Here is a 12,486-nt window from a genome sequence, read left to right on the forward strand (position 1 = left end):
GATTATTTGGCAGTGGTGTCACTGTATAAGTGTATGGGTGAATCCTATGCCACTGCGTGTGCCAAGCTACTCTGCCAGGTTTATGTGTTTTCATGTGCATGGTAAACAGTCCGTGGTTTCTAATGTATCTGTGCCTTGCAGAGAGTGATGTATGTGCCACACTGACGTTAACTTGTGGTGCTGCCAGTTCACTACACTGGCACCTGAATTGGCAGTGCAATAACATGTCATGGTTTTCTGTACATGGAAGTGTGCACCGTGTGCCAAACAACTGGGAACTATGGTGCACCTGATATCCTGTAAGGGTATGTTCACATGCACGGTTTTCAGACGTAATTCGAGCATTTTGCGGCTTGAACTACGCCTGAAAAAACGGCTCCATTACGCTTACAAACATCTGCCCATTGCTTTCAATGGATTTTACGATGTTCTGTTCAGACGAGCTGTAATTTTACGCGTCGCTGTCAAAAGACGGCACGTAAAAAGACACCCGCGTCTAAGAAGTGCATGTCACTTCTTGGGACGTTTTTGGAGCAATTTTTCATTGACTCCATTGAAAAACAGCTACAATAACGGTCGTAAAATACACCGCGAAAAATGCGAGTTGTTACAAAACGTCTGAAAATCAGGAGCTGTTTTCAGGCGAAAACAGCTCTCAAATTTCAGATGTATTTTGATACTGCATGTGAACATACCCTAAGTGCTAGGGTATGTTCACACACGGTGACCAAAAAACGTCAGAAAATACGGAGCTGTTTTCAGGCGAAAACAGCTCCTGATTTTCAGACGTTTTTGTAGCAACCCGCTTTTTCAATAGAGTCAATGAAAAACGCCTCCAAAAACGTCCCAAGAAGTGACATGCACTTCTTTTTCGCGGGCGTCTTTTTACGTGCTGTATTTTGACAGCGATGCGTAAAATTAAGCCTCGTGGGAACAAAACACCGTAAATCCCATTGCAAGCAATGGGCAGATGTTTGTAGGCGTATTAGGGGCATTTTTTCAGGAGTAATTCGAGGCGTAAAAGGCCAGAATTACGCCTGAAAACACTGCGTGTGAACATACCCTTAGCAGCAGGGGTGTTATGTGAAGTGCCACCCTGGCATATTAGGGTATGAACACCATGGTCTGATGTGATCTCAGTGCCAGCTGTACCTCAGGATGTTGTATGACACTTGCAGAATACGATGTGCACTGTGTGTGACGTCACTACATCTGTCTATGTTTGCGGGCGCTGGTAATGACGGCGTATCACTGATAAATATGTTGTACGACATATAATACACATGGCGTATCGCTATGTTAGATACATGACATTACACGTGGCTAACAACACCCATTTTTAACGGCAAAACACTAAAATGTCGCAAGCTGTAGGTTTCCACAAAATGGTGCAATTTATTTGTGAATATGGCGCACTTTATGATGGTGATAATTCTTCCGCTGTACTTTTCAATACATACATTACATTGTTTTATAGCTGAATAGATTTATGTTATGGGGCTAAATTGGTATTATGAAGAATGTATAGATTGTAGTGTTCACATGACCTTAATGTTACGTTTCTGTCGTGGAATGGGTGATATGTGAGAAAATTCTCATCAGTCGTATCACATTTTCTATCAGTGATCCATTATTTTTAAATGAATGCTTTTGTTTTGGTTTTTTTAGCCATTGAATAATTTTATTGCCTTATTTGTTGATTTTTAATATTGAAATCAGTGGGACGTTGGATGATAAAAATTAAAAGTCATGATCAATATCAGACGTTTTAGCCCATCATCTCATTGACTTCAATGTTAAAAAACTTTTTTAAAAGCTGAACTAAAAGTCAATTCAATCAGTTATGACGCCCGTTTCCAACTGACTGAGGGACTGATTGATATGACCAGGGGCTGGTATAACATTGGTCTGCATTGAATTACCAAACCTTGCGCTCATGACTCTGACAGCAGTTCTCTATGGATTTGTGTGCATTGGCTTTAATGTATGTATAATTCTGCTCATTAAGATCTTTACAAACATTACCATATGTATTGTTAATATTGTGGATTGTATGTGATGAGACCTGCTAGTATCGTGCTAATGACCTCACAGTGTTCCCACACATGTCACACTAACACCTGGTGAAAAAAGGATATCACACCTGCCATAACAGCTCATGATAGAAGTACTTGTAGTTTTCCAGTCTTTTAAGCCACAACTATTATGGCTGGTGCAAAATAGAAAGCGCCTAATCTCTTACCTAATACCTTAGCAATGTTGTACACAAACCATTGCGCACTTGTATGTCTTCCTGCAAACATGGAACATTGATCATTTGACACAAAATAAATTCCAGCATAGGGAAGAAGGAAACATTGCTAAAAGAAAATCTTAAGGATGTATTCCTTTTAAGGCTGGATTCACACGAGCACATTACGTCCGTAATGGACGGAACGTATTTCGGCCAGGAAGTCCCGGACCGAACACACTGCAGGGAGCCGGGCTCCTAGCATCATAGTTATGTACGACGCTAGGAGTCCCTGCCTCTCCGTGGAACTACTGTCCCGTACTGAAAACACGATTACAGTACGGGACAGTCCCTAGCTTCGTACATAACTATGATGCTAGGTGCCCGGCTCCCTGCACTGTGTTCGGTCCGGGACTTCAGGCCGAAATACGTTCCGTCCATTACGGACGTAACATGCTCGTGTGAATCCAGCCTAACCTCTGATGGTACCTGGACTCTGAGGCCCCATGGACACGATCGTAAAAACACCCGTTATATAACGGCCCCATAGACTTCTGTTGGCCACGGGTACCTTCCCGTTTTCTCACGGGAAGGTGCCCGTGCCGTTGAAAAAGATAGAACATGTTCTATTTCTTTATTTTACGGGCCGTGCTACTATACTGTATAATGGGAGCACGGCTCGGAAAAACGGCCGGCTGCCCGTGGCCGGCCGTGCCCGGCCATGCTCGTAATTACGAGTCGTAATTATGAACACGGTCGTGTGCATGGGGCCTTATTTGGTTGAAAAATAAGGAACAGAAGGCAGACACTCATAAAGTCTTTGTCACAATCATTCAGGATGCTCTGCTAATCCAAGTGACAGCGAGCAGATTCCAATCAGCACTGAGTGACGGGGTGTAGGACTCTAGAAGATTGCTGTTTAGCTTCTTAATGGTGGCAGGCCTCTAGATTCTTACAAATATGTTTGCTTAATATATGCAAAGGCAATGACGGAAGACTGTTCAAAAGAAACCTATTGGCCACAGAAATTCTAGACAACACAACATGACACTATTGTCGTTAGATTACATTTTCTTAAACAAAACATACATTTTTAGGATCAACAAAGCAGATCTCCTATCCTATGGTTATGCTGTTCAAACAAATCTAATATCCTGTTTTATTTTGATAGATTTTACCTATATAGTATGCAATAAATCAAAGACTGATTTTAACCCTTTAAGGACCAGGCCTGTTAGGGCTTTTCCCTTGACTATAGCTCGCTAGGTTAGTGCTGGGAAGACATAGTTTCTGCAAAATCCGCAGCATTATACAATAGCAACAAATCTCATTCACACTCTGCGTAATGAGCGGAAAAAACACTCAGAAATTGACCTGTGGTGCGTTTTTTTTAATCGGCAGCATATCAATTTTATTTACATAATCGCTGCTTTTTTTGTTGCGGCTTTTCCCATTGATTTCAATGGGAGGTAAAACCTGCAACAAATAGCAGATGTTGCGATTTTTGCGGGGGAAAAGCTGCGATTCCTCCGCAAAAAGCGCGACTGAGAAAAAAAATAAAATCGTATACTTACCCAGAATTCTGTGCTATTTCATCCAGGCAGGCCTTCTGGGATGACGTTTCTTCTCATGTGAGCATTGCAGCCAATCTGAGTTGCGGTTTCTGAGGCAGAATCGCAGATTTTCCGCCGCATAAATCGCAAGATCTGCTATTTTTTGAGGGTTTTAACTCCTGCAACAAAAAAGTAGCGACTACGCAAAAACAATTGACATGCTGCGGATAAATAAACTGCACAGCAGGTCAATTTCTGAGCAGTTTTTCCCACTTATCATTTACGCGGCGTGTGGATGAGACTTGTTCAAATCCCATCCACTCTGCTGCTACTGTATTATGGTGCGTATTATGGCCAGTCAATCAAAAGTTCGTCCTGCTGCCAATGTCCCTCACATGGTCTGGTCTGTGCAGTTCTAACCTGTTCTTCTCTTGTCTGAGCACCCCTTTCCGTTGCTTGATAACAGTTCTAGGGTAAGTTCACACGTAGCGCAAATACTGCGGATTTTCCACAACAGATTTTGTTGCGGAAAATCCGCACCATAATACAGTAGCAGCAGAGTGGATGGGATTTGAACAAGTCTCATCCACACGCCGTAATTACAGACCAGACCATGTGAGGGACATTGGCAGCAGGACGAACTTTTGATTGACTGGCCACTTCGTGGTGTGGAGACATGGGGCAGAGGTAAATTGATAGCTCAGCAATGGTACAACATGTTTAGTTGAAGTCTATTATAAAGTGGGTCAGATTCTCAGATGGCATGTTTTTACGGGCAATTAGGTTAATGGAAAATCCCCTTTAATGACAAAACCACTTTGGTTTCATCCTCACATTCCAAGAATTGTAACTTTTAATTTTATTGTCGATGTAGCTGTGTGAGGGCTTGTTTTGGGGGTGAGTTGTCATTTTCTATGGCACCACTTTGGGGTACATCTAATTTATTGATTAGCTTACATTAAATAGTTTTTTTGGAATTGAATGCAAAAAAAAACACCAGCAATTTTGCCATCGTTTTTTGCGGTAAAGATAACTTTAACTTTATTTTACAGGTCTGGCGATACCAAATATAAAAATTTTAGTACTTTTGCACAATAACACATGTTTTATGTAAAAAATAAATTTTTGTGTTGCCACATTCTGAGATCCATATTTTTTTTAATTTTCCATCCGTGCAGCCATATGAGGGCTTATATTTTGCTAGATGAGTTCTAGTTTTTATTGGTACCATTTAGGGGTACATTTAGTTTATTGATTAGGTTTTATAAATTTTTTTGAGGGAGTAAGCAAAAATAAACAGCAATTCTGCCAATGTTTTTTATACGTTTTTTTTTTAAGCCAAATGCTGTGCGGTATATCTGATAAGTTATGTTTTTTCTATGAGTCATTACGATTGATACGGTACCTAATATGTAGGGTTATTTTACGCGGAACCATTTAAAAAAAATAAAAATCTAATCATTTTTTTTATTAAAAAGGGTATATTTTTTTTGAGCTGTACTCTTTAATTGTTATTAAACTCCATTTTAAATATTTATTTTTTGCCCCACTAGTGGACTTAAAGCAACGATCCTTTGATCGCTTATATTATGCTTTGGAACACATGGTATTTCAAAGCATTACTGCCTGTCAGAGTATCACTGATATCAGACCTGGGAGCCATTGTTAGGCCTCCGGCTGCCGTGATAACCCATCAGCACCCCACTATTGTGTCGCAAGGTACAGATGGGCTGACAGAGGGAGCCTCCTCCCTCTGTCAAACACCTGAGATGCTGCGGGTGCTATTGATTACGATCTCTAAGGGAGTCCTCTCCTGGCAATTGCATAACAGCCGTGCTCCTGCAGCCGAACTCTTAGGGCAGATTCAGACGAACGTTGCGTTTTTGCGCGCGCAAACCACGCGGCGCTTTGCGCGCGCAAAAAACATTTGACAGCTGGGTGTGTCATCCGTGTATGATGCGCGGCTGCGTGATTTTCGCGCAGCCGCCATCATAGAGATGAGGCTAGTCGACGCCCGTCACTGTCCAAGGTGCTGAAAGAGCTAACTGATCGGCAGTAACTCTTTCAGCACCCTCGACAGTGAATGCCGAACACAATATACAGCAACCTGTTAAAAAAAAAGAAAAAGTTCGTACTTACCGAGACCTACGCTCCCGGCCATTGCCTTGGTGACGCGTCCTTGGTGACGCGCCTCTCTTGACATCGGGCCCCACCTCCCTGGATGACGCGGCAGTCCATGTGACCGCTGCAGCCTGTGCTTGGCCTGTGATTGGCTGGAGCTGTCACTTGGACTGAATTGTCATCCCGGGAGGTCAGACTGGAGGAAGAAGCCGGGAGTTATCGGTAAGTGAGAACTTCGTTTTTTTTTTACAGGTTCATGTATATTGGGATCGGAAGTCACTGTCCATGGTGATGAAACAGTTTAACTCTTTCAGCACCCTGGACAGTGACTATCTCCTGACGTCGCGTACCGGAATTTTTTTTGCCGGGTTCGGCCAAAACGAGTTCGGCCGAACCCGGTGAAGTTCGGTTCGGTTGTCCGGGTTCGCTCATCTAAAAAGACACTCCGTTTGGATGTTTGGAAACAGAAAAGCACTTGGTGCTTTTCTGTTTACATTCATCCTTTTGACAGCTGGTGCGCTGTTTCAGTCAGTTCGCACGGAAGTGCTTCCGTGCGACCTGCGTGGTTTTCACGCACCCATTGACTTCAATGGGTGCGTGATGCGCGAAATACGCGGAGATATTGAACATGTCGCGTTTTTTGCGCAGCTGACAAACGCTGCGCAAAAAGCACGGACTGTCTGTACTGCCCCATAGACTTGTATTGGTCTGTGCGTGGCGCGTGAAAACCACGCGGCCCGCACGGACCGAATACACGTTCGTGTGAATCCCCCCTTAAGTACAGTGGCAGCACCCACAAGATCCCAATGACAGATATATCCGTCACAGATCAGGAACAAGCACCTGGTCTTGACTCAGTTATCATTAAAGAGTTAATTAGATGTAAAACCCAACAGGAGGAGTCAGGATAAGGCCTCATTCACACGGCAGGGTTTCCCGTCCGGGTGCCGGCCGTTCATAAATCGGCCGGCACCCGGCTGCATTAGGAATGATAGACCCCTAATGGGGCTATTCACACGACCGATTTTTTGACGGCCGGAAAATCCGGCCGTCAAAAAATAGGACATGCTCTATCTTTGCCCGGACACCCGGCCCCCATAGAAGTCTATGGGGCCGGGTATTACACGGCCATCACCGGAATGTGTTCCGAGTGATGGCCGGGTTTCCCGGCGCTTGCGCTCTATCTCCTCCTCCTCACAGCGCAGAGTGCATGTGAGGAGGAGGAGTTGATGCCATTCTGACGAATGGCATCGCTGCACACTGTGTTGCAGGGCCGGGGTGTACAGCAGGTGGAGGGAGCGCTGCGCTGGCTCCCTTCCCCTGCTTGTTAAAAGCACCCTGGCTCGGCGACACCTTAGATGGCGCCGCTAGTACGGTAGCAGCAGCTGCTGCGGCTGCTACTACTGCAGCGACGCCACTATAGCAGAGCGGGGAGGTATCTCCCCGCTCTGCTATGTGCTAGCCGCACTTTAGCTCCTTGAAGGAGCGGAATCCCCGTGTGTTCGGGGATTCCGCTCCTGGACAGAGCGCTTGATGTCTCTGTCCATATCTGGGCAGTGACATCAGGGGAAACTCCTGAAGCGGAATCCCCGAACACATGGGGATTCCCCTTCAGGAGCTGCCGCTGATGTCACTGTCCGGATCTGCCCGGCCCGGCACGGATGCATAACTTTATGCAAACCGGCCGGGCAGAATGGCCGATTTTACCGGCCGGCACTCGGGCTCGGACCCGACCCGGTCGTGTGAATCCCGCCTAAGAGAAGAAATATCAGACTATGCAGTTCTTTGAATCTTAGGGTACCTACGGGCCCGATTATAGGGTGGGCACACAGAGCATGTGTCCAACACCTTGAGGACCGAGGGTGCCTCCACTACCCACCCTTCCCGCCCAAGCCATATCTTCTGACCTGGTTGTTAAAATAATAACTGGGTCAGGAGAAACAGTTTTTCAGTGGGTGCAAAGGAGCCTTCAGTTTTTTTTATCCTGACATTTACCTTATAGGTGTCACAGTTAGGGCTTGTTTACACGAGCGTGTTATTCGTCCGTACGACGCGCGTGATTTTCACGCGCGTCGTACGGACCTATAATATTCTATGGGGCCGTGCAAACAGTCTGTGAATTTTGTGCAACGTGAGTCCGTTGCAAAAAACTGAAGACCTGTTCTATATTTGTGCGCTGTTCGCGCATCACGCACCCATTGAAGTCAATGGGTGCGTGAAAACCACGCATGTCACACGGAAGCACTTCCGTGCGAACAGCGTGATTCGCGCAACAGCAGTGAAAAGGATGAATGAAAACAGAAAAGCACCACGTGCTTTTCTGTTTACAAACATCCAAACGGAGTGTCATAATGATGACGGAGCTCTTAAGTGCCTTTTGCGCACGCAAAACGCTGCGTTTTTTTGCGTGCGCAAAACGCACACGCTCGTCTAAACGAGGCCTTAGGGCGGACTTACACGAACGTGATATACGTCTGTGCAACGCGCGTGATTTTCACGCGCCTCGCACGAACCTATATTCGTCTATGGGGCCGTACAGACTGTCCGTGATTTTTATGCAGCTGGTGTCCGCTGCGTAAAACTCACGACATGTCCTATATTTCTGCGTTTCTCGCACATCACGCACCCATTGAAGTCCATGGGTGCGTGAAAATCACGCGCACCACACGGAAGCACTTCCGTGGGACGCGCGTGATTCGCGCAACAGCAGTAAAAATTATGATTGAAAACAGAAAAGCACCACGTGCTTTATTGTTTACAAACATACAAACAGAGTGTCATAATGATGATGACACACGGAGCTTTTAAGTGCCTTTTGCACGCGCAAAATGCACACGTTCGTGTAAATTTGCCCTTAATATTTAGGCGGAAACAGTCGAGCCAGTGACTCCCATAGACCAGTGTAGAGGCCTAAGCGCATGACTGGTCACCTATAAGATGGCTGGGAAAGGTGGTATTGCAACCCCCACCATATTTTTGGTCCAAGGGACTCTACACTGTGTGCACAATTATTAGACAAGTTGTATTTTTGAGGATTAATTTTTATTATTGAACAACTAAATATCAGCTCCTATGTGTAGACATTTTTACTTCCCCTTTCCTGTCCCTTGGTTGAACTTGATGGACATGTATCTTTTTTTTAACTGTACAAACTATGTAACTATGTAACTACAGTGCTGTCGGTCAATCCAAAATGTTGAAACCGCATCGGAAAACGCGCCTAAAAACGTCCGAAAATGCCTCCCATTGATTTCAATGGGAGCCGGACAAGTTTTTTTTACCGCAAGCTGTAAAAAACTCTTGCGGTAAAAAGAAGCGACATGCTCTATCTTCAGGCGTTTACGCCTCTGACCTCCCATTGATATCAATGGGAGGCAGAGAAAGCGTATTTCGCAACGTTTTTGCCCGTGGCACTCGATGGGCACGAGCGAAAAACTCGGTAAACGGCGTATAGGCAGATGAAAATTTAACTCAAAATTCCAAACAAAATTTTGAGGCGGAATTTTCCTCCTGCAAAAAAACCTGTGTGAATAGGGCCTATGTGCAGAATTATTATGTAACTAAATGAAAAAGGAAAATGTTCCCACCTCACTTGTTTATTTTCATTTGTTAAAGTGAGAATAATAAACAAGCTCAAAATTTACAAATAAACATTTCTGATATGTCCCCAAAAAAAATAATTGTGACCAATTAAGGGCCTGTTCACATCAGCATTGGCTTTCCGTTTAGGGGTTCCATCTGAGGTTTCCGTTGGGTGAACCCCTCAACGGAAAGCCAACCGGAAACCTTAGCTTCCGTTTATATCACCATTGGTATCATTGCTAACGGTTTCCGTTTGTCACCATTCTGGCAGGTTTACGTTTTTTCGACAGAATCAATAGCGCAGTCGACGCAGTGGCGGTTAACTGTGCAGGGCATCTGCCCTGCTCTTTCTGTTGCCAATCAGCGGCCCATCGCCGATGATTTCGGCAATTAACCCCTTAGATGCGGCGGTCGATTGCGACCCGCATTTAAGGGGTTTAGAGAGATCGGCATCCCCCACATGCAATCGCAGGGGCTGCCGATGATTGTCATGACAACTGGAGGCCAGACACTGGCCTCCGGGCTGCCAGGTACGGAAGCCTATGAGGACCAGCCGGAGGCTTGCTGTCAGAGTGACTGTCACGTCAAAATGACAGTTGGAATACATTACACTACGTAGGTAGTGTAATGTATTCCAGCAGCGATCAGAGCTGCAAGTCTTCAAGTCCCCTAGTGGGACAAAAAAAAAAAGTAAAAAAAAAGGTAATAAAAATGTTTTATAAAAGTTGTAAGTTAAAAGTTTTAAGTTACAAAAACAAAAAATGCTTTTTTTTTTTTACCTATAATAAGACTTTTATTACAGGAAAAAAATGAACACGTTAAAACGAGTACACATATTTGGTATCGCCGCCTCTGTAACGACCCCAGCTATAAAACTATAATATTATTTTTCCAGCACGGTGAACACCGCAAAAAAATAAGTAAAAAACAATGGCAGAATCACTATTTTTTTGGTCACCACCCCTCCCAATATATAGAATAAAAACCGATCAAAAAGTGGCATGTACCCCAAAATAGTACCAATAGAAACTACAATCGGTCCTGCAAAAAAAAAGAGGAAACCCTTACACAGCTGTTTTTACTGAAAAATAAGAAAGTTATGGCTGTCAGAATATGGTGACACAAAAAATAAATAATTTTATAAAAAAGTGATTTTATTGCGCAAACGCTGCAAAACATCAAAAAACTATATACATATGGTATCGCCGTAATGACATCGACCCGCAGAATAAAGTAAAATTGTCATTTATAGCCCAGGGTGAACACCGTAGCAAAAAAAAGAATAAAAAAAGATTGTCATAATTTATGCATTTTGTTCATTATGGTTGCCAAAAAATGCAATAAAAAGTGATTAAAAAAAATCGCGTGTACCCAAAAATGTTACCAATAAAAACAACAGATTGTCCCGTAACAAATAAGCCCTCACACAGCTCCGGTCGAGAAAAAGTTAAAAACTTCTGGCTCTCAGAATATGGCGATGCAAAATGTGCAGAGTGTTCCAAAAGCGGATGAGATCGGGCGCCATTTATCAGTGCGACACTGGCCACATATCTGTGGATTATTATTTACTGCATTATTATACCCTCTTATTATGCCATGATGTTCTCCGCACAGATTACATATGCCCCCACATTATAAACTGAAATACCAGTAAAACCCCAAACAGAACTACTACCAAGCTAAATCTGCGCTCCAAAAGCCAAATGGCGCTCCCTTCTAAACCCTACATCGCGCACAAGCAGCAGATTAGGTCCACAGATATGGCATCGCCATACCCAGGAGAACCCGATTCATATTTTATGAAGTATTTATTCAGTGGCACAAACTGGGCACAACATATTGTGCACTAAAATGGCATATCAGTGGAAAATTTTAATTTTCACTCTGCACCATCAGCTGTGCATTAACCCCTTCGCGCGCCACAACTTAATTGTATGTCATAGTGTGGGGGGGGCGGTGATGTATGGAGCGGGCTCACGCGCTGAGCCCATGCCATATGCTGCGGGTGTCAGCTGTGTATTAGTGCTGATATCCGGGACTAACAGACATGAACAGCAATCGCGCTGTTACAGGAGCCTGTAAAAATGACAATATTTTTCCCCCTAGAGGGAAAATAAAATGTGTAAAAAAAAAAAAAAAGTAAATAAAGTTATTATTAGTGAAAAAATTAAATAAATATTTGAAGTTCAAAAAAAAAAACTTTTCCCATTTTTTCTCTAAAGTAATGTAAAAAAATATAAAAAGTAACGAAAATCGGTATCGCTGCGTCCGTAAAAGTCTGAACTATTACAATATACCATTACTTAACTCGCACGGTGAACGCTGTAAAATATAAAGAATTTAAAAACGCCAAAATTGCTGTTTTTTGGTCACCTTCGCTCTAAAATATGTTGTAATAAAAAGTGCTCAAAAAGTTGTATGTACCAGAAAATGGTACCAATAAAAACTACAGCTCGTCCCGCAAAAAATAAGCCTTCACACCTCTCAATCAACGGAAAAATAAAATAAGTTATGCCTCTCAGAATGTGGTGAAACAAAACAAATTTTTTTTTAACAAATAGTTTTTACTTTGTAAGAGCTTGTCCACAAACAACGGAATTGCTGCAGAAAATTTCTGCAGCAATTCCGTTGAAAAGCGCAGACATTCCGCTGCAGCAAAAACGCACCATTTCATGCGGTTCTTACGGCAGAAAATGGTGCATATTTTCTGCGTTTTTCACATTGTTAGGAGATGGAGACATCTCCTCTGAAAAATGCAGCAATTCTGGCCACTTTCCGTAGCAGGAATTGACTTGCTGCGGTATGAAATATACGCACCGCAGATCAATTTCTGCAGCGTGTGGATGAGATTTGGTAAATCTCATCCACTATGCTTCTACTGTATTCTGCGTTTTTTCTGTTCGAAATTCCGGCCGGAAAAAACGCGGTAATTCCGCAGCATGTTAACGAGCTATATAAATTTTGGTGTAATCGTATTGAGTCGCAGAAAAAATGTAAGTT

The 12,486-nt window shown here is 43.5% G+C and overlaps 2 protein-coding genes across 4 annotated transcripts in view; one reads left to right on the plus strand and one right to left on the minus strand.

The window, feature by feature from the left end:
- Nucleotides 1-12,486, minus strand: part of MACROD1 (mono-ADP ribosylhydrolase 1) — a 1,001,762-nt gene that overhangs the window by 263,772 nt on the left and 725,504 nt on the right. The gene's annotated exons all lie outside the window — the stretch shown is intronic.
- Nucleotides 1-12,486, plus strand: part of FLRT1 (fibronectin leucine rich transmembrane protein 1) — a 283,127-nt gene that overhangs the window by 291 nt on the left and 270,350 nt on the right. The window lies entirely within an intron of this gene.

The sequence above is a fragment of the Rhinoderma darwinii genome, chromosome 9 (assembly GCF_050947455.1).
Source record: "Rhinoderma darwinii isolate aRhiDar2 chromosome 9, aRhiDar2.hap1, whole genome shotgun sequence".
Lineage (NCBI taxonomy): Eukaryota > Metazoa > Chordata > Amphibia > Anura > Rhinodermatidae > Rhinoderma > Rhinoderma darwinii.